The sequence below is a fragment of the Monodelphis domestica genome, chromosome 1 (assembly GCF_027887165.1).
Source record: "Monodelphis domestica isolate mMonDom1 chromosome 1, mMonDom1.pri, whole genome shotgun sequence".
Classification (NCBI taxonomy): domain Eukaryota; kingdom Metazoa; phylum Chordata; class Mammalia; order Didelphimorphia; family Didelphidae; genus Monodelphis; species Monodelphis domestica.
The window spans coordinates 84,033,567-84,059,957 of record NC_077227.1 but is presented as its reverse complement, the minus strand read 5'-3'; positions in this window follow the sequence as shown (position 1 = coordinate 84,059,957).

Sequence of the window (26,391 nt, the reverse complement as noted above, 5' to 3'; positions counted from 1 at the left end):
GATATAAATTTAAGGAATGTGAGTTAGTTAAATATTTTAGTCTCTACAAAAGTGAAGTATTTGGATAAAGTGATCTCTAAATTCTTTTTTGATATTCTGGGATCATAGAGTGGGTCATAGATCTAAAGACAGGAGGGATCTCAGAGGCTACCTAGTCTTTCCCTTTCATTTGAGAGCTGAAGAGGCCCAGGGAAATTGTGATCCTATAATTACATTCCAGATTGGCTCAGTTTTAACATGTTGCTCTTCTCTAGAGAAAGAATCCAATGATATTCAGGAGTCTTGAGGCACTCAAATGAGAATAGGATTCCAATTTATTTGAATTCATTATAATCATGTCCCTATTCTTTTCCAGAGATCATGTCTGATCAATGTGATAGGAATTCCATAGGTATCAAAAACAAACATCTGATTCCCAAACATACAGAAAAGGATTTCACCTGTTGTAGGTATGGGCCATTGAGAATGCCTTGAAAGCAAAAAGATATAGATAGATATGATAATAGATAGAAATAAAGAAAGATAGAGAGAGAGAGAGATAGAAAGATAGAAACATAGAGAGTCAGATGGACAGACAGATACATAGATAGATGATAGATACATAGATGCAAAGACCACTGAGATAATTTTCAGTTATGAAATGTCCCTTAAAATAAGGACAATAAAGAAAGATACATCAGACACTAAAGGTGCTTCTTCTCTTCTCATGGTCTCATACATACAGCAATGTTCAAACAGCCAGGTACTTAGAACCACTATACTATATAGTAACTAACTCTGAATTGGCATTTCCTGCATCCTCCCATAGCTAATCTATTTTTCCCTTTGCTAGAAAAAAAGGGCAGAAAAAGAAAAGAAGGAAGTCCAAACCGGTTTGAAGAGAGGCTTCATACCAAGCAGGTTGTGCAGTAAATGATGGAATCTTTGCCAGTAACAACACATAAAAAAAAGAAAAATTCAAAATGGCCTTCAGCTATATGTGCCCCCCTTCTACTTCTGTGGTAGAGTGGCAACAGGGGGATAGAGGATGCTAAGAACCATAGTTGTATATGATCTATAAGTAACTTGTCTGTATTCTAAATGCAAGATTTCCCTTCTGCCAGAAACCAGAGTTGCTGTGGGACTGAAAGAAGAAACTCACAAAGCATACTTTTAATAACATATTCTAGAATTTCACCAGAAATCAAAATCATAGTTTGAACTCCAACCTCTTCTTTTTACTAAAAATTGAGACTGCATTGCCCTTTTTTCTTCCTTCTGGACCACTTCTCTCATCCTCTGATTTTTCAAAGATCATTGACAGTGGCTCAAGTAATTACATCTACCTATTATTTCAGTACCTGGGATGCAGTTGGCCTGAGTTTTATAACTTGAACTTATTGAAGGAAACTAGGTACTCTCACCAGTCTTCTGTTTTAACTTCCACTTCATCCTCTTCCCTCATTTTAGTCTTAAAATCATTCTCTTTTTTAAAGAAAAAGGAAGCAAATTCAAAGTCAAATACTTCTCTTTGCCAGGCACTGGGAATGCTGGGAAGCCAAATGTAGAAGCAGCTTCCCTGGTGATTCAAGGAGATGTAGGTGCCCCAACTTTTACAAGGCTTTTGAAGAGCTTCAAGGCCTAGCCTCACTGCAAGTGTTGGTTAGACTGAGTGAGTTGTAAGAGAATAGAAAGAGAAAAGTGATTGTTATAATACAGAGGGAGAGCTAATGCTTCAGGAGAAACTCCTCTGTGCTTTTCAGGAAATTAGGAGAAAAAAATATTTTGTGAGAATGAAGAAGAATGTGAGTCTAGTGATTGTTCAAAGCACAAATGATTCCAGTGATTGTTCAAAGGAAAATAAGAGTCGTGTATTGAAAGAGAGGTGCAGAGATCAGGAGGTAATGTTGGCTCTAGTATCTCTATCATATACTTAGGTAGCATAGAATGCTGGACTTGGAGTAAGAAAGACCTGAGTTTAAATCCTGCTTCAGACATCTACTAGTTGTGTACTTCTAGGAAAGTCACTTAACCTTTTGGCCTTAGTTTTCTCATTAGTAAATTTAGAATAATAGTAGCATCTCCCTTACAGAATGTTTGTGAGAATCAAATAAGACAAAATGTAAAGCCCTTTGCAAACATTAAAATGTTATATAAATAGTACTAGCTATTATTATTACTCTTAATACATAAAGCATGGCAGCAGATTGAGGAGTGACAGAAAGACACAAGATCAGATATTGCCCCAAAGAGTTTATCTGAATCATATCATCTTAGCTTGTTTGTAACAGTTAAATTAGTTTCTCTACTAAAAAGTATTATATTTTTATGAGGTTTATTAAAGATTATTAGAAATCAAGGATACAAAATAATAAGCCACATGCCATGGCTGATTTAGCAAAATTCAGAACTCCCATGCTTAGTTTACTCACTATATCCTTGCAATCTCTGAGTACAGGAAGAGGCTCTTGGAAGGCAGAGAGCCCATTAAATACTAAATTCTGTTCTCACCCAGGTGGAGACCCAGGTGAGATTATAGGGAATTCTGGGAAATACCAAGGACTTCTGGGGATTGAAGTCAGGGGTTCAAATCTCCATTTTTACACTTTCTAGTTCTTTTTGGCAAGAAATTGACTAGAAACAGAATGGATATGTTAGGAGAAACTACGACAATGGGCATACATGATAGAATGACACTTTTCATTGTCTGTTATCATCATCCCATACACCACCAAAGAGCAATGCTATCCCTTCTTTGATCTTTCTCTTGCATCAGACATACCTTAAAAATCTTCTTGTTTGTTTTTATCCCTTGGTGCTAATCACTCATCTTAGTGCCTTCTAAACTGTAGCACTCCTGAAACTATTCTTACATTCTTATTTGCTGCTCATTTGTATTCATTCTTCATAACCAGCCCTTGCTTCTATCATCTATAGCTATCTATTTCAAAACTTAGTTGGTCAGTGAGTCCTGTGTACTTTCACACTAATTTCTTTACATGATTCATCTTTTTTTTCTTTTAACAATCATTTTCCTCTGCTTCTTGGTCATCTACTTTGAAATAAAGTAGTCATTCTTTCCCCAAGCTCCTACCATTTCTCCTTCAGTGACCAGGTTATCTCTATTGGCTAGAATAGTGTTCAGAATAGCAATTCCTGATATTTGCATCAGTTCCAGGCTAAGATGGCCACAGAGTAGAAGCAAGGCTCTTCTTCTCTTTACCAATGACCAAAAATAAAGTACCTCAAAAGGACAAAAATCAAAATCAGATGAGCAAAGGGGCTCTACTGTAGGGCACAGTCTTGAAGGTAGGAAGGGTTTGGGCATTTCCACACTATAAGGGGGTAAAATTACTCCTACCAAAGCATAAACTGATCACCTCTCCCCCACTCCACTATATACTACCCCAGAGTCAGAGTGAATGCTGGGCCAATCTCTAGGTTCTAAGGCTGGCTGAGGACACCACAGACTTACCCCTGAGAGCAGAAAGAATTGGGACCCCAGAAGTCTGAGGAACTCAGATCTTGGGCACAGAGACAGGGCAGAGAAGGACTGCCCACCGCAGACACTGAAGAGACTGAAAAATAGCCTCAAGGCAAAAACTGCTCTGTAGTTCAATACACTGAGACCTGTCCACCCTCCTCACTCAGATTTCTGACTGGAAAGGGAAGAAAAAACTAACAAATCAATGGCCACCAACACCCAAGAACTACAATCTACAACCACAAAAAAAAAAAAGAAAGAAAGAAAAAAACATTGACACTGGATAATTTTTATGGTGAAAAACAACAATCTACAGAGGAGACAGCAGAGGATGACAAACAAGCAAATACATCTAAACTCTCCAAAATAAATGAAAATTGGTCACAAGCTCTCAAGGAAATCAGAATGGAGGTGGAGAACCAAGTAAGAAAGATAGAACAAACTTGGCAAGAAAAGTGGGAAATAGTTCAAAAAGAAAATGACAGTTTAAAAGACAGAATCTCCCACTTGGAAAAAAGAAGCCCAGAAATCAAATGAAATAATAGACAAATTGGAAACCAGAATTGACCTGCTGGAAGCCATGAAAAGCAGGATAGATTGAACTGAAAAGGAAAATCAAAATATCATAGCTGAAAACCAATCTTTAAAGACTAGAATTGGGCTGAAGCTAATGATCTCACAAAACATCAAGAATTAATAAAGCAAAGCCAAAAGAATGACAAATTAGAAGGAAACATGAAATATCTCATTGAGAAGATGACTGCCTTGGATAACTGGTCCAGGAGAGACAATTTGAGAATCATAGGCCTACCTGAAAACCTAGAAATAAACAGAAACCTTGACTACATACTACAAGAAATTATCTAAGAAACTACCCTGATGTTCTTGAACAAGAGGGCAAAATAGATATTTAAAGAATCCATAGATCACCCTCTACATTAAATCCTCAAAACACAACCCCCAGGAATGTAATTGCCAAATTCAAGAACTTCCAAGCTAAGGAGAAAATATTTCAAGAAGCCAGAAAGAGACAATTCAGATATCAATGAGTACCAATAATGATTACACAGGATCTGACAGCCTCCACACTAAATGACCACAATTGATAGTATCCAAGATGAAAAGGGGGACCTCACCTCTAATGAAGAGGAAATTAAGGCAATCATTAAAAAGTCAGATTTGAACCCAGGATCTCCCATCTCTAGGCCTAGCTCTCAATCCATTGAGCTACCCAGCTGCCTCCCTATCAAACATTTAAAGAAAAACTAATACCAATACTATACAAACTATTTGACAAAATAAGCAAAGAAGGAGTTCTACCAAATTCCTTTTGTAACACAAATATGGTACTGATTCCAAAGCCAGGCAAACCAAAAACAGAGAAAGAAAACTACAGACAAATCTCCTTAATGAACATAGATGCAAAAATCTTAATAGAATATTAGCAAAAAGGCTCCAGCAAGTGATCACAAGGATTATTCACTATGATCAGGTAGAATTTATATCAGGAATGCAAGGATGGTTTAATATTAGGAAAATCAGTCACATAATTGACCATATCAACAACCAAACCAACAGAAATCACGTGATTATCTCAATAGATGCAGACAAAGCCTTTGATAAAATACAACACTCATTCATATTGAAAACAATAGAAAGTATAAGAATAGAAGGGCCTTTACTAAAAATAATAAACAGCATCTATTTAAAACCATCAGCAAGCATTATCTGCAATGGGGATAAATCAGAAGCCTTCCCTATAAGATCAGGAGTGAAATAAGGATGCCCATTATCACCTCTATTATTTAACATTGAACTAGAAAGACTAGCAGTAGCAATTAGAGAAGAAAAAGAAATTGAAGGTATTAAAATAGGCAATGACCAAGACTAAACTATCACTCTTTGCAGATGATATAATGGTCTACTTAAAGAATCCTAGAGAATCAACTAAAAAACCAGTGGAAATAATCAACAATTTTAGCAAAATTGCAATATAAAAAAACCACATAAATCATCAGCATTTCTATATATTTCCAACACATCCTGTCAGCAAGAGTTAGAAAGAGAAATTCCATTTAAAATCAACCTAGACAATATAAAATGTTTAGGAATTGATCTGCCAAGAAAAACACAGGAAGTATATGAACACAAATACCAAAAACTTTGCACACAATTAAAACTAGATCTAAACAATTAGAAAAACATTAATTGCTCATGGGTAGGATTAGCTAACATAATAAAAATGACAATCCTACCCAAATTAATTTACTTATTCAGTGCCATACCTATCAAACTACCAAGAAACTTTTTTACTGAGTTAGAAAAAAGTATAACAAACTTCATTTGGAAGAATAAAAGATCAAGAATATCAAGGGAAGTAATGAAAAAAATGTGAAAGATGGGGGCCTAGTAGTACCAGATCTTAAACTGTACTATAAAGCAATGGTCATGGAAACAGTATGATACTGGCTAAGAGACAGAAGGGAGAATCAGTGGAATACACTTGGGGTAAATGACCTCAGCAAGATAGTGTACGATAAACCCAAACATCCCAGCTTTGGGGACAAAAACCCACTATTTGACAAAAACTGCTGAGAAAACTGGAAAATAGTATGGAAGAGATTAGGTTTAGATCAACCTCTCACACCCTACACCAAAATAAATTCATAATGGGTGAATGACTTAAACATAAAGAAGGAAACTATAAGTAAATTAGGTGAATATAAAATAGTTTACTTGTCAGATCTATGGGAAAGGAAAGATTTTTAGGACCAAGCAAGAGATAGAGAATATTACAAAATGTAAAATGAATAATTTTGATTACATTAAAGTAAAAATGTTTTGTACAAACAAACCAATGCAACCAAACTTAGAAAGGAAGCAACAAATTGGGGAAAGATATTTATAACAAAAACCTTTGACAAAGGTCTAATTACTCAAATTTATAAGGAGATAAATCAATTGTACAAAAAAATCAAGCCATTCTCCAATTGATAAAGGGACATGAATAGGCAATTTTCAGGTAAAGAAATCAAAACTATCAATGCACACATGAAAAAGTATTCTAAATCTTTTATCATTAGAGAAATGCAAATCAAAACAACTCTGAGGTACCACCTCACACTTAGCAGATTGGTTAATATGACAGCAAAGGAAAGTAATAAATTTTGGAGGGGATTTGGCAAAATTAGGACATTAATACATTTCTGGTGGAGTTGTGAATTGATCCAATCATTCTGGAAGGCAATTTGGAACTATGCCCAAAGGGTTTTAAAATACTGCTTGTCCTTTGATCCAGCCATACCACTGCTGGGTTTATACCAAGAGATCATATGGGAAAAGACTTGTACAAAAATATTTACAGCTGTGCTCTTTTTGGTGGCAAAAAAATTGGAAAATGAATAGATGCCCTTCAATTGGGGAATGGCTGAACAAATTGTGGTATCTGTTTGTGATGGAATACTATTGTGCTCAAAGGAATAATGAACTGGAGGAATTCCATGTCAACTGGAATGACCTCCAGAAACTGATGCAGAGTGAAAGGAGCAATAACAGGAGAACATTTTACACAGAAATAGATACACTGTGGCACAATCAAATATAATGGAGTTCCCTACTAGCAGCAATGCAATGAGCTGGATCAATTCTGAAGGACTTATGAGAAAGAACACTATCCACATACAGAGAAAGACCTGTGGGAGTAGAAACACAGAAGAAAAACAACTGCTTGATCACATGGTTTGATAGGGATATGATTGGGGATGTAAACACTAAATGATCACCCTACTGCAAATATAAATAATATGGAAATAGATCTGGATCAATGACACATATAAAACCCAGTGGAATTGCTTGCTGGCTATAAGAAAGTGGTGGGAGGGGGAGGAGGGAGAGAACATGAATCATGGAATCATGGAAAAATATCCTAAATTAAATTAATTAATTAACTTAATTTAAAAAATAAAAGAATAGCAATTTCCCCTCTTTGTTTCCTCTACCTTTAAAGAACAAAATAGTCATTTGAGCAAATCAAGTACGTTTCATCCCCATTTCTTTTGGAAAAGAAAGTTTTAGATTAAATTGTTAAATTACCTCATTACTAGTAGAAGTTGTTTCCAAGGGGGCACTTGGATAGCTCAGTGGATTGAGAGCCAGGCCTAGAGATAGGAGGTCCTAGGTTCAAATCTGACCTCAGACACTTCCCAGCTGTGTGACCCTGGGCAAGCCAATATACAGTATTGACTCCAAGAAGGAAGGTAAGGGTTAAAAAAAAAAAAAGAAGTTGTTTCCAATGTCTTAGTGAAGTTTTAAGCTGTAATAGATTTATACTAAGCTAAACCATCCCCAGCTCAATACATGTGGTGCACATCATCTAAGCAAGGAGTTACTTTATACTCTAGAGCTAAGCAAAGAGTTATTCAGTTGGTAGAAATGCAGAAAGATACATTAGGATTTCCAAGATTCAAAAATTTTTTTTTCAAATACCTTTAACCTAATGTAGCTTTAAAAAATACTAAGCTTGCACTAAGACTTTGGGGACACTGTACAACAATGTTATGATATTTTCCAAAATCCTAATTCATCATCTCTTCCTGGCAGGTGGTCTGTATTATACTTTCATGACCATATTCAATTGGGTTCTCCTATTAGTTTTTATCCAAATGCTCTCTATCATGCCCTCATGATGGTTTCTGGATTTTCATTCACTACTATATCTTCTTCTGGAGAAAAAAAAAAGTTCTATTGGAAACATAGCGTGGGATAGCAATGTGAAAAAATAAACAGTAACTATTTTGTATTTGGAGGCTTCTATCATTTGCATGAAAGTCCCTCAGAAAATCTGCCTACCATACTTTTTATTTATTTTGACCCTTTGGAATACTGCTCCATAGGCATATTCTAATCATGAGTCCTACCAAGCCCAGGAATGCCTCTGCTATTTAATTTACTTCCTTCATTATGCTATCTACTTTACCTTTTGGTCTCTTTGTTACAGCAGTTGATATTTATGTATTAAGCTTCCTTAGGAAATGGGGATAGTCTGTATCAATATCTGTTCTTTTATCCATTTCTCAGTTTTCAGAATCAATAGGTTTTTTAAAAAATAGATCATGTTGAAGTTGCCTTAATTACGTTGTTTATCTTCTCTTTTTTTCTTCCAATTTGGTACTGGATTTTTATATTATATGAACATTTTTTTTAATAAGAAAAGGCATGGAGCAAGAAAGTACAAAGATGTATTCAGAAGGTGAAAAGCAATCAACTTTGGCTTGAGAAAACATGGCACAAAGAGGAAAGTTGTATAAGAAAAGACTAGAAAATTAAACTGGCACAAGATCACAGAGACCCTTAAAAGTCATGCTTAAATCAAGTATTGATCTTAGGACAGCATTGGCTTATGTTTTCCTCTCTGATACACAGAGAGAAAGAGATTTCCTGAGGATCGATTTATTCCTTTAAAGGCAATATCAGAAAGGTTGGCCCTCTAGAAAATTCTCTTACCTGCCATTTGCAAGAATATGAAGTGAATTGATTTTTTTTTTCCCAACAGTGATAGATTTGTGCTCAGTCATTCATATTTCCTCACCTTTAAACCAAAAGTATATATTTATAAGGATTAGTCAGGGTAACAATACGGTCTGTAGTTATGAACCAGAATTTTTTTCTATATAGAACCATCTGGTGTGAAATCCCAAACCTTGGCCTAGCTAGTTCCAAACTCAGGTCTAACAGTATGATTTAATTCTTTGCAAATGCTTTGCAAATGAAAACCTGTTAAAAGCTATCTTTTATCCTCTAGAGTCACTGGGAAGAGAAAGGCACCAGAGGAAAACATTATTCTGAGCCATTGCCAAGGTCTTCTCAAGCAAATGTTCCAAAGTGGAAGAATAAGTAATTATCCTTCTGTCAATGACAATTTCATAAGTTTATTGTTTACTTATTTTGTAAGAAGTTCTGCTTTGATTACAGGCAGGTCATTAATGGTCAATAACGAATATAAGCCCTAGTATGGGCCTTACAATTGCATTTTAATTTCATAAGCCTTGCATTTCACACTAAGAGGTCAGACTCCCAACGAAAAATTTATTTAGTGACTGGCATATGGATTTTATTAGCCATTTTTAAAGCTCTTAATTTTAATAATTCATTTCAAAATTTTAATTAAGGAAATTTCACCTTTGATTTTTATTGATTTCTTCATCTATGCTTATTTTGGATGGAATACTTTATTGATTTTCTGATTTTAACTACAAACTCATCTGATTAATCTCCCTTTTTGTTAACACAGTCAGAGAAATAAAGTTGCCTATGAATAGTTTCAGATATATTCCTTAAATTTTAATATGTTGTACTGCTATTATCTTTCTCTCAGATATAATTTAAAATTTTTTCTATGATTTATATTTGATTCCTAAGTAAATCATTTTTATTCTCTATATGACTTTTTATCATATTTTACCTAGCAATTATCTTTATAATTTTATTGTGTATAAAATCCTATTTCATAGCATTATTTTTAAAATACTATTTTAAATGTTTTCTGCATTTATTTATATTTTATACTGTAAGATATGATCATTTTAATATCATATGCACATCTAAACAAAATGGTAGTTTTCCAATTAATCCATACGTTCCCTAAATATTTATATTGAATCAAATTTTTCCAGCATCTGTGAAATTCTATAACTCCTATTTAATTTCTCTTTTTGCTTAGTCTTTTGTATACTGAAAGTGGTGTTAAAATTTGCTGCTGTTAATGTTTTTATTCCTAGCTCTGTTTTATAATTCAATTAGTTGTTTTCTTTAAAATATCACTGGGGGCAGCTGGGTTGCTCAGTGAGTGGATTGAGAGCCAGGCTTAGAGATGGGAGGTCCTAGGTTCAAATCTGAATTCAGACACTTTCCAGCAGTGTTGTATTGATTCTAAGACAGAAGAGTAAGGACTTAAAAATATATTTGCATACCACTGTTATTCCATGAAAATGGATTTAATATTGATATGTTTGCTATAAATGATTACTTTAATAATAATATAATTGCTATGTTTATTAATAGGTTTTTAATAGATTTTTGAAACCCTCATCTGTGCTCTTTGAATCAATACTGAGTATTGGTTCTTAAGGCAAAAGAATAGTAAGGGTTAAGCAATTGGGGCTAAGTGACTTGACCAAGGTCACACAGTTAAGACATGTCTAAAGCCAACTTTGAACCCAGGACCTCTCTAGACCTAGATCTCAATCCACTTAGCAATCTAGCTGCCTCTCGCCTAATAATTTTAATGTGAAATCACAAAAATGGCAGAATCTCAGAATTAGAAGAGGTCTTCATAGGCTATTTAGTTCAACCCATATAAGAAGCACAGACTGCAGGGTAACTGCCTCTGCCTATAAGATACCTGACATGATAAGTGGTCATCCAATTTTTGTTTGAAGTCCTCAAAAGAGGAAGAGGAGGAACCTACTACCTCCAAAGACAAGCCATTCAACTTTTAGATAACCCTAGTTGTTAGGAAGGTTTTCCTTACATCAAGCATAAATTTACCTCTTTAAAATTTCCATCCATTGCTTCCCATTCTGCCTTCTGGGTCCTAGTAGAACAAGCCTAATACCTTCTTCACCTGTCAGTATTTTAAAATTTGATGAAAGCAATCATGCCTCCTCTGAATCTTCTCTTCTCCAGGCTAAATGCCCCCTATTCCTTCAACTGACTCTTACAGCGAAATTTTGAGCTCCTTCCCAAACCTGCGTCACCTCCTCTGGTGGATGCTCTCCAACCTATCAATATTTTCCTAAAGTGTAATGTCCACTACTGAACACAAGGCTCTAGATAGAGTTTAACAAGGGAAGAGTGCACTTGGATTCTTACAAGAGGCTTCCTTTAATGTAGCATAATCTTGCATAAGCTTTCTTTGGCTGGCATATCACACTATTGACATACTTACTGAGTTTGTAGTTAACTAAAAACAGAACTTTTTTCTTTCAATTTTAAAAAACTGTTAATATTACACTCTACACCTGTGGTGAAAGGTACACTGTTCCAGGCTTCAGGTTCTTTGTGCAGCTGCCTGATTCAGAGCTAGCTCTGAGGTTCTATCTATTAGTTTTCAGTTTTTCCCAGGAGGTATGATCTAAGGAGAGGTTTGTTTAATTCTCTCCTAATCCTAAAACCATACCCTCAGACTTGACCAGGTTCTGCATACGGAAAATGCAACAAGAATCTTGCATCCAGAGTCAGCAAAAAGACCCTTGTAATCTCCTGAGTAGTTTTTCAACCCCCTCACCCTGCCCCTTACAATATGTGGCTAAGATAAGTTTGCTGCTGATTCAGTTGTACCCAAGGCCCATTGCCTGCCTCGGTGCACTGTTTTGTGCTACACTTCACCCCAGTGCACTATCTTTTAGGCTAGTCTTCTAAGTTTTTCTGGGCTGAAAAATTATTTCACCCCATCTTTTTGTGGATTATGCTGTTCCAGAATTCATTTGGGGGTATTATAGTATAGTTCTTGTGGGGAGGGGAGGTTGGTAGAGATACAGTGGGTATGTGTACTTTCTACACCATCTTGACTCTGCCAAAAAAAAAAAGTTTTTTGCAGAGGAATCACTGTCTAGATCTAAATAGGAAATAGATTCCCTATTTCGTATTTAGGATAGTTGAACTTTAGAGCAAGTCTTTACATTTATTCCTATTGAGTTTCCTCTTATTAGATTCAGTCCAGTGTCTTAGTCTATCAACCACTTTTTGAATCCTTAGTATCAAGTAATGTTAGCTTTCCCTCACACATTTCAGCCTCCACCACTCATCTTAGGACAGTGGGTTTTTGATTGGCTAGTATTCACTATATCTAACCCAGATCCAGACAAACCAAGCTATCTCCCAACCACCTTGAAGCCATATTGCTATGGAAGTATCCTTCTCCCAGACACTCTCTCACTCTCATTCCAACAATGATAGTTGAATCAATACCACTATATCTGGAAAAGTTGTATCAATCATCCCAAGACTCCTAGCATCTGATTGCTTCTTTGTCCTAAATGTCTCACTGATCATCCCATTCTTAGATGTGTTATCTGTTCCGCTTATGATGTAAGTCTCTTGAGGTCAAAGGCTGCCTTACTTACTTGTATTTGTATCCCCAAGACCTAGAATAGTGTTTTATACATAGTAAGTGCTTAATAAAAGCTTTTTCATTCATATGTTAATTTTCATCTTTAATGGCTTTATGTTTTCTACAAATTTGTTAGGTATGCAATATACACGTTTACCCAAGCCATCAATAAAAATGTTAAATAGCACTAAACTTGCTTTTATCTTCTGTATGTTTTGTGAAATCTATACTTGGCCTCTGCATTCATCTCAGTCTCGTTAACCAACTCCCCCTTTTCAACTTTATTGGAATTGTTTCTTTATCTCTTCAGAATTTCATTCTTGACAGCTTTTAATTACTCCTGGGGCTGATGACTTCCCTCTTGGACTGTTAGGGAATGGCATTCTACAAATTGTTTCTCTGCATCTTTTGAAATATCTTCCAAATGCTAAGTTATATATTCCTACCTTTCCTCTAATTTTCTTTCAAATTTCTAAGATAAAAAGGACACACATAGGGAACATACACGGAGAGATGCATCTGTATGAGTAACATGTATTCATTGGTTTGCACATATAAAGATACTTGTGTGCATGGCACATGTTGATATGTTCATCTAGAGAAACATCTAGGCCAGACCCATGGGTTGAAAGACCTCATGCTTCCAATGATGTTGTGTTGTCGACGACTTCTAGTAGAGGATATCTTGCCACCCCTACCAATCCTGTTCCCTTCTGATAATCTCTGCCATATCTCTGCCAGATGCTGGTCTGATGGACATGTCATTATCTACAGCTTTTGGTTCAGGTGAAATCGTTGGCTATGTTTTCCTCAAGAAAGAGTCTGGGCTGCTATGATTGTTTCCAGGACTTTTAAAAAAGAGAAAACCATGGCCTAGGATGAGCAAAATGCTCCTGCTCAGATTTTTCTAGTTCCCTCAGTATCTTGGTTCACAAAGCTTCTTATTTCTCTAGCAGAAGATTCTCAATCCAATCTGCCAATCTCTCCAGAAGAATCCAAATAATCTACAAATAAGTGCCTTTATGAGAATTTCTTTCCATTTGTGCCTCCATTAATATTCATCTAAATATTCTCCACTGTGCTCTCCTCATCTTATCTGGTTTCTAGATTTTCTTGCAAGGCTGTATCTTCTTGTTATTCAATTCTATTTTAAGGTATATCCTACTAGAGACATATTCCAGTCATGGAATTCATTCCAACAAGACTTAATGATACTTTTGCAGACATATTTTCCTCCTTGAATTAGGCTACCTGGTTCATTTTGTTTCTTAGCTATTCATATAAATGAAACCATCAGTTTTTTTTACTCTTTTCTTAGATTTTTTATTGTCTATGAACTTCTAGAACCTTCATCTAAAATCAGCTTTATTTAAATCATACTTGCAAAGATTTTTCTGGAGCCAATTGATGAATAAAAAAAAAAATCCAGCCTCTCATTTTAAACCCACAACAACTGTATTTCTGTCTACTTTATGTGTTCCTATAGTCAACGTACTGTTAGTTCTTATCATTTTATCCATTCTAGAAACCTGTTTTAATATGACATTTTGATTTTGGCTTTTTCCTAGGAGGCCACTTACACACACATTGAAAGAGTTGTTGCATGGATTATAATCCAGTCAAGGTGTTTGGAGTGACTTGGAGGGCACTATCACAAATGCCAGGTAGAATGCTGCTCAATCTGTTTCCTTCCTGGGAGTGGTCACATATGTGAATCTGCCAACCTTTCAGCAAAAACCTTTCTGGATGCAAGAGGTGACCGAAAGCCTGAAAAGAAAAAGAACCCTGAGCTCTTTTTCCTAGATATGGAGGCCATTTTTGACTTTCATATCTGGCATCAACACAGTATATACCCCCCCACCTTTGCACATGAATTCTAGTATAGACAATAATACATCAAAACTTCTCCTCTCAAGCCTATTTTCAATTTCTTTTTTAAAAAAGGATTAAGTATAGATGCATATTATATATTAATTTATTAAGCATATTAAGTCAGTTAAATAGCTAATTCTATTTGAACACTTAATAAAACCATACAATAAATAAACCATAAAATAAATAAAACCATAAAAAAAAATAAAAAAAACTTATGTCCATCAGACCAGCATCTGGCAGAAATATGGCAGAGATTTTCAGAAGGGAACAGGACTGGTAAGGGTGGCAAGATGTCCTCTACTAGAAGTCGTCGACAACACAACATCATTGGAAGCATGAGGTCTTTCAACCCATGGGTCTGGCTAGATGTTTCTCTAGATCTAATTTTGTTGATACATTAATTTATACATAATATATTCATTTTAATTATTTTGTTATATTAATAATAATATACTTTAATATATATGTAACACTACATGTTACATCTTTCTGAAGCTGTGAATAAAACACATACTCCTTTTCACTGGTCCTTTTGTGATTTTTGGTCACGCTTCCCATACTCCACTCCCTCAGCCTTTCAAATTACCTTGAAGTTTTGATAAGCCACAAGAAGACCTCAGAAACTTAGGGGTGGGGTAAGGGACAGTAGTAGCCACAAGTTGGCACTCTTTAATAGCATCCCTTCTATTGTGGCAAAATCTTTGTGCACTAAAAGAAGCAAGGAATGGAAACCTCCCAACAACATGAAGGCTCTATTAGAATACCACCTGGGCAAATCTGTGAGGCAGGTGAAAAGATGAGCCTAAAATTTAGCAAATACTCCCTGAGGCATAACCCTGGAAGTTACCCTCCAAGAGAATAATACTTCTTTAAAGCTTAGAAGTTTGGTTTGGTGACTATGAAAAAGTTGTAACAAGAGGGAACTGAGTGAAGCTATCTATTCAGAATGGGAAAGAAATGTGACACTGAACAATAAACATTTAATCATTTGATTAATTCAATAGAAGAATCTCTTGAGTTCATCTTTGGCCAGAATGAAAGAAGAATCCTGCAAGGAAGTGGCTAAAGAAGGATTGAATTCGATTTGGGGGAAATGATTCTCCAGAGTGTGCCAAAAGTTAAGATTGTTATTCTGTCTGAGGAATCAAAACTATTAACTGAATTCTCACCTGGACCCTTGTAACAGAGTTTTTATCTTATAAAATTTTGTCTTTATTGGAAAATATGGTAGATTGTGAACTGAAATAACTTGTCAGATTTACAAAGGAATCTCTGGTCCTCTGGATTTCCCTCTTAGAATTCTATTTACTTGATTAACAAATTCATCTCTGAAAGATTTCTGCCCAGAATGCAAAGTAGCCAAGCACTGAACTTTTTCTTCCAATTTCCTTAGATGACCAGGGAGTTACAACAGCCCAAGGCTTAGTCCCCTGTACTAATTAAGTTTTCAAGATAATTTCAATACCTTTTAGAAAAAAAAACTAGCTAAACCTAAATGGTCAGGGACCTTAGTAGGTACTGATCTTATTACAGATGTGGAGTTTAGGTAAGTTATAGCTTTGGAGGCAAGTAGTTCCCTGGAAAAACTGTCTCTGGAACAATCCAAGGCAGTACTCTCTCCTTGAGTGTCCTTGAAAAAAAAAGGTTCCTTTTCTTCACGTGTTCCTATGGGAGATTGTTGTCTAAACTAAACTATAAGAACTCAAGATGCCTGCTGCATGGCTATTTATTTAGCTAAAATGTTTCAATTAAATGTTTTGCTATTTGATTTGTGTTTCCCATAAATGTAAATGGAGTCTGAATTATATGGGAATTAGAGCTATGTGTTTCTATTTTCACTTATTTTATTTTGTTTGGTTTTTCAATTAACAGGTGTTTCTTTTTCACCCCTCCTCAGCCTCCATTAGAAAAAAAAATTAACAAAAACAAAATCTTTGCAACTGATATGTATATGAAGCAAAACAAAGTCTCACACTGGTCATGTTAAAAATGGAATCCTTACTCTACAACTTGATTTCATCACCTCTCTGTCACCAGGTAGGTAGCCCTCTTCATAACTGATCCTCTGAAATTATGGTTAATCATTTCACTGATCAGAGTTTTAAATCTTTCAAAATTGTTTGTTTTTATTACATCATTATTGTAGAAATCATTCTCCTGATTCAACTCATTTCATTCTCTCTTAGCTTATTACAAATCTTTTAAGGTTAATCTGAAATCAATAATTTTACCATTTCTCATAGCAAAATATTGTTCCAATTACACATATAACTTAATTTGCAAAACCATTCTTCAATTCAAGGGTACTCTCTCAGGTTCCAGTTCTTTGTCACTGCCAAAAGAGTTGCTCTATTTTTTGTATATATGGGTCCTTTTCCTCTTTATTTGATCTCTTTGGGGTATAGACCTGGTAATATTTTGGGTTCAATGGATATGCATAATTTAGTGCATAATTCTAATTTGTTTTCTAGAATAGATGGGCCAGTTCACAGTTCTGTTAACAATGTATATTAATGTACTGTTTTCCTGAAATCCCTCCAATATTTATGATTATCTTTTTTCATAATCTTTGTCAAGCTGAAGGATGTGAGTTGGAAATTCAGAATTGTTTTAATCTCCATTTATTTAATTATTAGAATTGAAGGATTTTTTCATATGACTGTTGATAGCTACTGTTTATTTCATTTGATCACTTATCAATAAGAGAATGCTATTTTATTTCCCGTACTTTGACCGCAAGTAACATGGGAAATCCAGAGATGAGAAACATTTGCTTGTTAAATTATTGATTTATTTCCCAATCCTCCACATTGCTTGTACTTTTTAGTGTCAGTCAAGCTAACCTTACTGCTAGGAATTTGTTCATTGAATCAAAGCCTCTGATATCCTGACATCTTCTATAATGTAATCAGCAAAAGCAAGAAAATATGATCAGCATTCATTACATCACAGGTCTATCTAATATACTCCACCTTCACTTGCCAAAACATTAAAAAAAAAGATATTATTACATTTTAAAAGCTATTTATAATAATATACACAACAAATTACAATTTTATGCTCCATTTCTATCACTTGAGTCCACTGAAGATCAAAATAGTATTTCTAGATTTTTGTTCAATTTGCGTAATCTTCATGATACATCTCCTACATATTTCTTTGCTTCTGCTCCTAGAGATAATTTCATATTATACCACCCCTACTGTTTTAGGAACCCATATAACTTTGACATGGAATCCTCCTCTACTGATTGAGTGATTTTGGGATCATGAATTTATTTGATATTCACCATTGATTTGCATATTAAATATTCCTAACTACCTTGTTTTATTGAGTAGTTACCTGAAGTCCTATCCCTAGTCTGAAGAAATTAAAACCCAATTTTAATCTTCATAAATTGGTCCCAATTTAGTTTAATAAAAGATTCTGGGGACAAATTGATTTCCTCTGAATTTCTGAGAATCATGTTCCAGCTTCTTCTCTGTTTTCTTGTGACCACTGGATAATCGAATAAATTTAAATGGAAGTACTTTGATAAAATATGTTTTTCTTGTTAGCTATTTGTAAGATCCTCTCTTTTCAACGAAGTGCTGGAGTTTGATTTTTAAAAATTGTGTCTGAATAAATTGAATCTTATATTTTTTTCTAAGGTGAACTCTATTAGCCTGCCTGTAGTATATTTGGCAAATTTTATCCAAAAGTTCCTTAAAAACGGATGCATTCTTTGGGAGTTTTATTTTTATTAAATTTATTGGATAAAGATCCAATGATTTTTAAATTCTTTTTTCATCTTTTAATTTTGCTTTCTTTTCTGATCATTTTGGCTATAATTTCTACTATTTCTGCTGCTTTTTCTTCAATCATGAGAATTCCATTTTCCATAGATTCTTTTTCTGTATTTAAATTTTCCACCACTTCAAAATTGTTGGGTTTTATTTTCAATTTGTCTTACTTTGTTTACTAATCCAAAATTAAAACTAGATAAGTAAGTCTTTGCCCCAAGGCAGCAACATCTGGGAATAAGAAGTCTTCCTTTCCTAGAGTATAGAGCATGCTTCCTCTCCTCAATCACCACCATCTCTGCACCTGGTCTCATGGCATATCTTTTGTCACAATATTAGTAAGCCTTGCCAGACTACCATCTGCAAGTTGTCAGTGTCACAATGCCCTTCTCTCAGGGTTTGCCTTCTCACCAAACTTCACAGGGATGTGTGCTGCATTTTCTAAAGGGCAAGTCACATCCTCTTCTAGAATAATTAAAACCATGGTCTCACTGACCCTTGCACTGATGCTGCACCCCTGAGTCGGCCCCAGTTTTCCTCAAACTCACTAGTTCCTATTTCTGGCCCTACACGGATTTCTCATTAGAGATGGCAGCTTTTTGGCTACCTACTCCAGATCCTTCATTTCCCTTTCATCGTGTAGTTTGATGCGTCTTGAGTTAAGTCCAGTTTCATTTCTTGGGTTAATTTGTTATTTTTTTCTCCTTTTTGTCAACTCTCTTCAAGATCTTTAAATTCATAGTGTTAGTTCATCATGTTTGAAGATTTTCTTAGCTGCTTTCTCATTTCCTTGTCCTTTCTTTTTTCTTATCTATGAGTCTGGAGTTCTAAGACCTTTTGGTTTGTTCTCTTCATTTCTTTTCCCTTTAAAAAACTAATTTTTTTGCAGATCTTTAAAAAATCTATTCAAAAGTGGAGAGGAGTAGAAATTGAACTCATCTCCTCCTTCTAAAGTCCTCCCCTGACTCTTTTTAAATGTAACCTTAATCCTTAATTTTTGTCTGAGACAGGAAATTGAAGGAGAAATTAGTTAAAAATTTGATGGCAAATGTTTGAAAGATGTGTTTTCTTTAGAAAAGAATAATTCTAAATAAAACAATAAAGGATCTGACTATTTACAAAAATCTTTGAAAATCCCAGAGGGCTTTTTCACCAGTTTTCTTGATTATTTTTTTGTTTGTTTGTTTCATACCACAGAGCAACTAAGTGACACAGTGGATAGAATGTTGAATTTGGAGTCAAGAAGACCCAAGATGAAATCCTGCCTCAGACATGTATCAGCTATGTGATCCTGGCAAGTTATTTAGTCTCTCTCAGCTTCAGTTTCCTTATTTATACAATTGAGATAATACTAGCACCTATCTTGCAGAGTTATTGTAAGCTTAAAATGAGATAACATATGTAAAAATTTTGCAAATCATAAAGTGCTAACTAAATGCTAGCTTTTAATATTTGTGAAAATCTTGGGAATGGATGCTTTTTTAGAAGAGCCAAATATTGTAACTTTTGAGTATCATTAATACTGGGCAAAAATTCCGAACAAGGATCATGAATTTAAAACTAACCCTATCATTTTACAGATGAAAAAAAGACTAGTTTAGGATTACACAACTAGGAGCAAAGTAGAAATCTGAATCAAGGTCCTCTGGCTACAGATCCAACAATATTCTTTCCATATCATTCTATTTGGATAAGGACTCTAGCAGGATCTAACCTTCTGCTTGTGTTGCCATCATTAACCAAAAGGCCTCATAGAACTTCCCTCCCTCTGGAGAGTTTCGGTCCCTTCTGGCCTTCGGGCTATTTCCCTTCAGAAACAATGTCTCTCCTTTGACTCTGTGGTAGTTTGTGACCAGAAAGGAGATGAGGATGAAGGAGGAAAAGTGCATTTCTGGCTATATCTTTCATAAGGTATACATGATAGTTTTAGGCCCTTGTCACATTTCATCATCATCATCATCATCATCATCATCATCATCATCATCAAGAAGCTATCCAAAGATGGTTGTGAAAGAAAAGAGCCTGGGTAACCCTCCTGGGCAAAGATTTGGCTTTACTCAGTGAGTAAGAAAATCACACAGGCCAAGAGGTCTGCAGACTCCCCAATTTGAAGCCTGAGATCCTGTATTGCCAACTACACACTCTTTTAGAGCTTCATGTTTGTCTCTGACAACAAATCCCTAGTCCCCATTGCTGAGAAACCTCCAACCCCATCTTCTTGGGTAATCATCTGGTCTGACTGCCCATGTATAGCTCTCCCCCCTTTCCATGAATCAACTTAATATAAAGAATAGTATAATGTATAATAACACACTTAGGATTAATATAGTAACCCACTTATGATTAACATAATAACATGCACTTAAGACTATTCCTCAAGTACTACCCTGGGACTACATGCTTACTCTGGTTCCATATGCAGTCTTGCCTGGGATTATATTCTCACTACAAATTACGGTTACAAGATATCACATTAAAAGGATTCTTAAACTAATACAAATGAGAAGATGCTTAATAAAATTTCCTTCCTATACTGGCAATGACTTTTCAAGCTGTGTTTTCTTTGGGTATTTCTTTTTAAATCTTCAAGCATTTAAAAAAAACAGTGCTTAATACAATTGGATGCATTTTAGTGAATTCATTGTATTTTGGTTCTTTTTACCATATACATTTTCTTAAACTATTTCTGCTACCGGGCACAATATCAGTTATTTTGAACAATATAAAATAAATCTAAATTCCTTAGTTTTTAAAAATAACATTCATTCAATTGATTAGACCACAGCTTATGAGACTACTATGGTAGGTTTCATCCCTAGCTTCATGTGGAAAATTAGTCCCAGCCAGAATTAGAAAGTAGTTCTAGCACTTTGGTCAGGACTGCAGTCAGTTCATAGAATATGCCTGCATATCTCTGACCTTCTCCTAAACTGAGATTAGCATGTAGTGCCCTGGGGTCATCTACACCTATCAGGAGGCATAAAACTGGGAGGAGAGAACAAATAGCCAAAGTCAGAGGGTAAAAAGAATCATTTTTAGCTCAATTGTATATCCCAGTTCAAGGTCTGTTAGACACATAATCTCATCTGATCAGTGCTCACTTGCTCTCTTTCCAGGTGTCAGTGCTGTTGACTTTTTGATGTCCTAGACTTTTGATGTCCTAGGCTTTCCTAGACCTTTGGTATCTGTCTAGACAAGTACCAGTCTTGCCGGGATTCCTTGAACTGGTCCAGAACAAATATGTTAGAACATGTTTGAAAATATGCAGTCCTCTGCCTAAACTATCATCAATGGTACACAAATAACTGTAGACACAATAATACATACCTATCTGTCTATCTCCTCACATATTAAAGGACTATACAAGTATTGAGTCAAAAGATAACAGATGTCAAGCTGAAAGGTATGTCAGAGACCATCTAATCCAACTCTCTCACTTTACAAATGAAGAAACTGAGATCAAGTGACTCTCCCAAGGGTAGCTGGATAGCACAATGGAGAGAGAGGACAAGGACTGGAATCAGGAGGACCTGAGTTCAAATCTAACCTCAGATACTTGGTGTGTGTCTCCAGTCAAGTTATTAAACCCTGTTTGCCTTAGTTTCCTCATCTATAAAATGAGCTAGAGAGGGAAATGCAAACCACTCCAGTATTTTTGTCAAGAAAACCTCAAATGGGGTCACATGAAAAGTATGAAATGACTGAAAATCGATTGAATAGCAACAGACTTGCACAAATTATACTGCTTAAAAGGTCCTTAAAACTAAAGAAAACAAGGTCCTTCTAAGATTAGCAGCCAAATACCTCACCTCCCCATGAGTTGCAGTGTTGGTATACTCACATAGTTGCAACAGATTCTGACCTTTTTTTTTGGTCTGACTGTGAATCTTTTCTTTGGATTACTAACTACTACATCCTACCTTACCTATTCTTCATAACTATTCTAACACAGTAAGTCATGGTCTCAGTTTTGTCCTATAGATTCATAGAAATAGCACACCCCTCTTCCAGTATGTACCACTCTTCCCCTACCATTGATAACATCTTGCTACCTTCTCCATTCTACCAGTCTAACCTGGCTAGTGCTAGTCTACCTTACCTGAAGTTGTGCATAAAACAATCTTATATTTTATCTCCCTAAATCTATCTTCTAGGCAAATGATCCTAAGACTTCCTGGCCAGTCCTATCCCACTACCTAGGAATGCATGAAAAATAATAAAGAGAAGACTGCAGTCAACAAGGGGAGAGCCATATTTCATTCTTATTGCTAGAAGGAGGGAGAGAGAGAGAAAGGGAAGGAGGGATGGAGGGAGAAGAGAAGAAGAGGGGGAGAGAGAGGGAGAGAGAGAGGGAGAGAGAGAGGGAAAGAGATCCTTTTTTCATATTTTGAGACCTAAAATCTAAAAAAAAAAGGCATTAAACTATTAATTCATCAGTCTGAGAAAAGGAGAGTAGGTATTTGTCTTACCACTAAACAGGAAGTTAAAAGTTTACATCCATATAGAGAACTATTATTACATCCATAGAGAACTAATTCAAACAGGTAAGACAAAGAGTTATTATTCAATGGGTAAGTGGTCAACAGATGTGAAATAAAAAAGGTCTTAGAAGAACTGGACACTATTAATAATCATATGAAAGACTACTTCAAATAACTAATAATGAGAAAATTCAACCCCCCCAAAAAACACTTGGAGGTTTCATCTCATATCCAGCAAATTAGCAAAGATGATGAAAGATAGAAAAAGTCAATGTTGGAGGAATTATAGGAAAATAGAGACACTAATACATTGTAGATTAATTTGAAATCACAAGAAAGTGACAAAAAGAGCTGTACCCTTTGATCCAGAGATCCCACTACTACACATATATCAAGGAGGTCAAAGATAGAAAAATATTATATCCATCAAAATATATAAAGCAGCCCTTTTATACCAGGAAAGAATATGAAATAAGATCAATGGGAAATTACTAACAAACTGTGGTACATGAAGGCAATGTAAAATTATAACCTATAAGTAGTCATGAACATGAAAAATATAGGGAATAATGTGACCTGATGCAAAGTGAAGTAGGCAAAACAAGGAAAACACAGTGACTACAACAAAGTAAATGGAAAGAACTAAAAAACACAAAAAAACAAAATCTAAAACTGAATTCTGTATAATTACAATGACCAATCATGACCCCCCCCCCAAAAAAGAGACATGAGAATGAACCCACCTCTTTCTTTGCAGGTGGAGGAACATGGATGTGGAACTACTACATGTCTTAACTGGGTTGACTTGATGTGCTGGTTATTCTTGCTGAACTGCTTTATTTCCCCTCCTGTTATTCTTTTCTTTAAGAGTTTGCTCAATACATAGGAGATGGGGCTTAGATTGAGATCTGTAGGTGATGCTTAAAAGTGATATTAATTTTTAAATATTTTAAATTATAGTGATTTTAGTCACCAGGCACAGTTGGCTTTCTCTGTAATAATAATAATAATAATAATATTGCTATATAGATAATAATGCTTTACAGTTTGCAAAATGTTTTTACAAATATTATCTTATTTTAACCTCACAACAACCGTGGGAATTTTTTTCATTAAATATATTTGTTTGTTTGTTTATTTCATTAAAGTTCCCAGGTATCTCCCTCCCTCCTCTTCCCTTCTGATGTCTTCCTTATTTCTATTCATCAGTTCTTTCTCTGGGGGTAGACATACACAAGTAATTCTTCAAATAATATTTCTGTTGCTGTATATAATGTGCTCTTGGTTCTGCTCATTTAACTTTTCATGATTTCATATTTTTCCCTTTTTAAAAAATCAGCCTGCTCATGATTTCTTATAGTGCAATAGTAGTCCATCCTCATCTACAACTTGTTTAGCCATTCCCTAACTGATGGGCACCCTCTCAATTTCCAGTTCTTTGCCACCACCAAGAGAGCTGCTATAAATATCACAGAACATATAGGTTCTTTTCCTTTTTCCCTGATCACCTTGGGAAACAAAACCTAATAGTGGTATTGCTGGGTCAAAGGGTATACACAGTTTTAAACTCTTTGGGCATAATTCCAGATTGTTCTCTAAAATGGTTGGATCAGTTTCACAGTTCCATTAATGGAATATTATTATTATATTATTTTCTCAGATGTACATGATCTTTACAAAAATTGACCATATGTTAAGTAGTATATGAGTAGGAATGGACAAAGTGGATGGAGGTGGGGGCAGTAAACAAGACAGAGTTTGACAAGGTGTAATTGGCAAAAGGACAAAGAGATGAAGGCCTCAAGATAACTGATAATATATGTTTTAACTGGTCAACCATATGGTCAAGACTATGAAGGGGACAGCTAGGTGACACAGTGGATAGAGGAAGAGGAGGATCTGGGTTCATATTTGGCCTCAGACACTTCCTAACTATGTGACCCTGGAAAAGTCACTTAACCATGTTTGCCTAGTCCTTGCCCCTGTCTTAGAGTTAGAGATAAAGATACAGATACTGATACAGATAAAGGTAAAGGTGAAGGTAGAAATAGATATAGATATAACCATAGATATAGTCATTCAGTAAATATTTATGAAGCAGCTAAGATGTGCCAGGCACCATGCTAAGTACTAGTGATACAAAAAATGAGAAAAGAGTCCCTGCTCTAAAGGAACTCACAGTCCAATAGGAGAAGTAAATACACAAAAAGAAACTGAAAAGGAAGAAAGGAAGAGGGAAAAATGGAAGGTACCCCATGCAGAGGGCATGATGAAGTCCTGCAGCCAAGTGGGAAATGATGAGGTAACTACTCTGGGTGCCTTCCTTAAATGGATGATCTGGAAGTTCTACTGTGATATCCACAGTGTACCCTTCCAGTCAAAGGGTACTGAGATATCATAGGGGAGTACCACTTCTAAAACTAACAAGCATTTGAATTACAACAACCTTTTGCATTTCTGTGATAGTGAAAGGACAGCTGCTATTTTCCCTAGCAAGAGATACAAATTCATGGCTTTTAATTTCATTTTAGCCTTTAAGTCAAAGTACTAGTTCACAATAAGGAAACATTAAACTTTCATGATTTGTTAAATAATAAAAATGTTTTGGTTCACAAAATGCTTTAATATACACTATTTCATTTGATTCTTCCAATGTACTTGTGAGGTAAACAAGCATATATTATTATTATCCCTCCTTGAGGTTACCCTTGAAAGATAGCCTGGAGCAAACCTCCATAAAGTGGTCTCTCAGCTAGCCTGAGAGAGAACTACCAGAAAGACTGAAATTCAGTAGTGCATCTTCATAGGAAATGAATGGAGGAAGGAGATAGGCTGTTGTATTCATGTACTGTGAATCTCCTTCACTAGGTTCATCATCCACATAGCAATTCTCAATTAACTTAGTCCTGGACTCTTCTCTTCCCTCTCTATATCATTGCTCTGCTGCTAACTTCATCAGCTCACATAGTTTGATTATTTCACTATGCAGATGACTTTTCAAATCTATATATCTAGCACTCATTTCTCTTCTGTGCTCCAGTCCCACATCATTAGCTACCTATTGGTCATTCTGAATTGTGTCATGAGCATCTCAAACTAGACATAACCAGAATATAATTCATTTCTTCTCCCTCAAAACCTACCCCTCTTTCTAAGTTCCCTATTTCTGTTTAGGTGCCACCATGCTTCCAATCAGCCAAGTTTGCAACTTCAGTGTCATCTCTGCCACCTCATTCCCACTCATCCCACATATCCAATTGGTTGAAAAATACTGTTAATTCTATAGCTACATCACTTCTAGATGGTTCTTTCTTTCCAATGACCCAACCACCACAATAAATCAGATCCTCATCTCGCATCTGAACTATTGAGATTGTCTCTGGTTGGAGCCAAGATGGCAGAGTAGAAACAGAGAAGCTCAAAGTCAACATGAAAATCCTCTCCAACCAATCTTAAAATAATTCCACAAAATGAATACAGGAGTGAAAGAACTAATAAAGAGACAGAGTGAAACAACTTTCAAGAAGAGAAATGCCTAAAAGGTAGGCAGAGAACATCTGGGGCACAGGGGTGAGAGAAAAGCACAGACATCAGGAGGCTATAACAAGCAGTGAAGAGCAAGTCATACACCCCCACCCCACATCCACTGTTCCAGATTCAGAACCTAAGGCCAAGCCAACA